Source organism: Etheostoma spectabile, chromosome 11 (genome assembly GCF_008692095.1).
Source record: "Etheostoma spectabile isolate EspeVRDwgs_2016 chromosome 11, UIUC_Espe_1.0, whole genome shotgun sequence".
Taxonomy (NCBI): Eukaryota; Metazoa; Chordata; class Actinopteri; order Perciformes; family Percidae; genus Etheostoma; species Etheostoma spectabile.
In genome coordinates this window covers 18,526,014-18,530,090 of record NC_045743.1, presented here as the reverse complement: position 1 = coordinate 18,530,090, position 4,077 = coordinate 18,526,014, and the positions used below count along the sequence as shown (strand labels likewise).

At 41.8% G+C, this 4,077-nt stretch overlaps 1 protein-coding gene and 1 long non-coding RNA gene across 11 annotated transcripts in view; one reads left to right on the top strand and one right to left on the bottom strand.

Annotated features, from left to right (window-relative positions):
- Window positions 1-4,077, bottom strand: part of tns1b (tensin 1b) — a 231,673-nt gene that overhangs the window by 42,320 nt on the left and 185,276 nt on the right. The gene's annotated exons all lie outside the window — the stretch shown is intronic.
- LOC116697586 (uncharacterized) overlaps window positions 1-4,077 on the top strand; it is a 6,557-nt gene that overhangs the window by 636 nt on the left and 1,844 nt on the right. The window lies entirely within an intron of this gene.

Here is a 4,077-nt window from a genome sequence, read left to right as displayed (position 1 = left end):
TGGTTGATTAGACTTTTTTTTATATTCCCCCCCCTGCAATTTTTTTCCACTAATTGAAATGTCTCCAAATACACATTAACTTGAATTCAACACACTGTAGTGAACAGATAAATGGAGGCAGAAGATGTCTTTCAGTCATCAATGCACACATGGCACTATAGGACCAGTTTGATATAACACAATTTTATACAATATATATAATTAGGGGGTCCCCGCTCCATCTCGCCATCAGTTTGGGGGTCCTTGGTCTGGAAAACGTTGAAGACCCCTGAGCTAATGCAAGTGCACCTTCAGTCCTCTACCTGAAAGAACACTAGGCTCCACCTCCTTTCGTTTTCTGCGTGTTTAGTATTTTTCGGAAATCTTTGGTCCTGTCCTGAGATGGGTTGCTAGTGTGACAGTACCACTAAAAAAAAACCCCACAGCTTCCTTTATCATTCCACTGACAGGACTACATTGGCATGGCGAGGGTGCCTGCAAAAGTCCAACGTGGCAGAACGCCATCCAATATTGTCTGGCACACACTGTGTTTCCACATTCCTGTAACCTTCCCTTGTAAAGGGAATCACGTAATTTATTGTCTGGCTTAAAATTGCAGAGTCATAGAATTGTTACTGCTAGGATGTGGGATCCTTGTTCTTAGTACCATAAACCATTTTGATGTATTTTTCCATCTAATGGACCTACACATTTGTTATATTACTCAAACAGGACTTGATTCAGATCATAAAAAACACCACAGCCCCTTGTGTTTTTTGTTACATAGTGCTGTTTTCAGTCTGACTGCAGCCTTACACCGCTTCCTAACTGGACGCGATTGTTTCAATGTTTTCTCAATAGAGATGTCAAAACCTGCTCCGTGTGTCAGCCAACAGGCTAAGCCATGTGTTTCACAAGCTCGCTTTCTCTACCTCACCATGTCAAATTCGACACTGAATGTGAAGATCCAAGTGAAAGGGAAACATATGATGCTGAGGTCGTACCCGCCAAGCAGCAACAAGTGCATCCTAGCTTTGATGACTTTGTGTGACATCTCTCATTGGAGATGTACCCTTTCTCTGATAACTACGTGTAAAAGATACGGCGACTTTAATTGTGTAAGTTGGATATTCTTTTGTCGTGTTTATGCAAGGTGGCCGGGCCAAATAACACAGCCTTTCAAGGGCAAAAAAAAAAAAGAGTAGGTCTGTGAGGTTCCACAACAGTTTTTCCCCGACTGCAATCAGACTGCTGAACAGCACCACACTGTGAACTGAGACAAGATGGAATATACAGTACGTGTGTATATGATGTATGTTTATGTATGGGTATGTGTGGTATGCTAGCTATCTTATTTATATATTGTATTTTTACATTATTTATAACTGCATTTTTCTAGCTGCTGGTGGGTTTCTATGTCTGTTTTTATGGTGGTCCGATGCAACGTAATTTAGTTCTACACTGCACTTCCCGAAGTGTTTTTTTGGAATGACAAAAAAAAAAAAAAAAATCTGGAATCTTAAAAATCCCCGTGCTGAAACTCACCCACAGCAGCTGGAGCTGTTATTACGGAATAAACATGATGAGAGTCGACATCAATCTTTGGAAACCAACAACCACACAGACAGCGCTTGCCCAATGTTGATCCCAACAAAACATTGGCCCTATAATTTGAAGGTTTATGCAATGATAAGCAAAGCAAAGAGGAAAAAAACGTATTGTAAGTAGCCTAGTGCCTTCCTTTAGAAAATCAACTGCAACCCTGACAAACCCAACAACAACAACAACAACAATTCTTTTTGTTTCTAACTTACACTTGTGAAGATCTACATCCTCCGTTCCCTCTTGCCTCTTGAAGCCACTAAGTGCCTTTTCAGCACTAACATGCATAAAGCCAAATGACAGTGAAAACACTCCAGTTTCCTGGAAACCCTTGCTCTCTTGTTTCTGTGAGAAGGGCAACATTTGCAAATATTTATTTAAATACTTCACATCACAAGCTAAGCCCACTTCAAATGCGGAGTGTGTTAGTGTGACTGTGCTGACGCCTCATCACAAAAGGCGACTTATGAGACACATTTTTAATTAAGTCTCAACAGATCAATGTATTCTCATGAATGGGTTTGTATGACATTGTATGAAAAAGTATGCACTACAATTAGTAGGATATCCTATGAAGTTAAGGCAACTGGTCACATGACTTTAGTACCAGTTGCAGTTAAGTTGAGCTGACAAAACTCGACTGTGACCCGGGTACAGAGCCCCGTGAGGTGTTGCAGTGGTCTTTAGCCGACAAAAGGTGACCGGCATGTGACAGATACTATTAAGAGTTTAGTTTAGCTTTAGACTACTGCGGTCCCTTTTAGTAGTACTCCGGGGACACCAACACCTATTTCCTGGGTGCAAGGAACTCCGCTCCCCTGCTTAAAGGCCTGTGTTTTAAGATCCGCCCATCGCCCCAACCGCCTCCTTCGCATTCTTATACAGCGACAGTCAATGTGGTGCATGCAGTAGTAAATACAGGAATACATACAAATTACAGTGCCTTACCTTTTGTAGCTATATGTTCATGAGAAACGCCTGATCAGCTATATAAGATTGTGTTTACGTATTGCTTGCGTTTGTCATGTGTTTCTGCTCAAGTCTATAATTGTGTTTATGTATATGTGTGTGAGGCCATCAAAGTCAAATTAAGCCTTCACCACAGTATCATCATCGTATGACAGAAGGCAAGATCAGGAAGGCAGCCTGGACAGAGACGAGTTAACACACACACACACACACACACACACACACACACACCTCCGTTAAAACAGACTTACACCTATTCTATTTTAGCAAGGCCTATTTCCAGCTGCCACCGAGACGCTTTATGGGCGGTGATAAAAGGTAGCCAAGTAACCTCTGACCTTTGGCTATCTGGGTGACCAATAAAAATACTCGGGTGGGGGCGGGGGGGGGGAGGGCATGCATCCCTGCTCAAACAAGTCACTGTCATTTTGTGAATTGTCCTGCAGACAAAGTCTAACCATTGTCTGCCATTCAGAAATTACTTAAAGACAATGGTCACGTTCACGTCAATAAAAATGCTCTACATTGCAGGAACTTTTGTTCAGGAATTTTTGCAAAAATGATAATTTGTATTGTAGGTGCTGGACAAGAACTAATATATATATATATATATATATATTATTTTTTACCAGATGACAAGATATCCCTTTAAATGGTTATAATACATAACCACTTTCTCTTTTAAAAATGATTAACAATAGACATCAGCTTTTTTGGCACAAACAGGAGGAAAGTTATTGATTAAAAAACAAGCTGACCATCCCAACAAGGGCGGGACAACAGGCCTGCTGCTATGCATTGCTTCCTTTTTGGGTGGCAGAGAAAGAAGCACTTTGGTCCCAGAGTGACCAGCGCTCTCTCAACAGGAAGGCCCTGTCCATGCCTGTGGCTGAACCCAGGAATGCATCGCACGGCGCTCCCGTCCCACAGGGCCTTTGGCTTCGCTGCGGTCACAATTTCACCGCAAATGAATTCAGAAACACCAGTGGCTCTACTCCCTTTCAAAACACGATTTACTATTTACTTCTAGGACAGCATGAAACCCTAGTCATGCTGAAGTGGGATTTATTTTTATACTTGGGACAAAACACTAAAGTTGAAGTTTGCTTTCTATGATGATATGATGCGTGTAGTGTTGAAGCAACTTTGTGATGAATTAAAGTAACTAAACATTACTCAAAAAGCTTAAAGGGTGATTTATACTAAAATTAAAACCAATGGCGTGGCTACGTACGTAGGTACTTCGAGACACAAACCTACGCAGTAGCCTGACGTGCATCTCTCAAAAACTGTAACTACACGTCACGGTGACACACGTTGGGGCTCTGTAGCGTTGCATTTCCCCCTACTCATTTCCTGGTTCTCCTTCTCCATAAACTTTCCCTGCTACAAATGTCCCACCGTGGTCAGAAAGAACAGGGGAGATACTTTTTCTCTCACTATGACTCTAGAGTTGCTACTCACTACAAAGCTAACTGCCGTCACGCTCTCATTTCTCCCTCTCTTACACACACACACACACACACA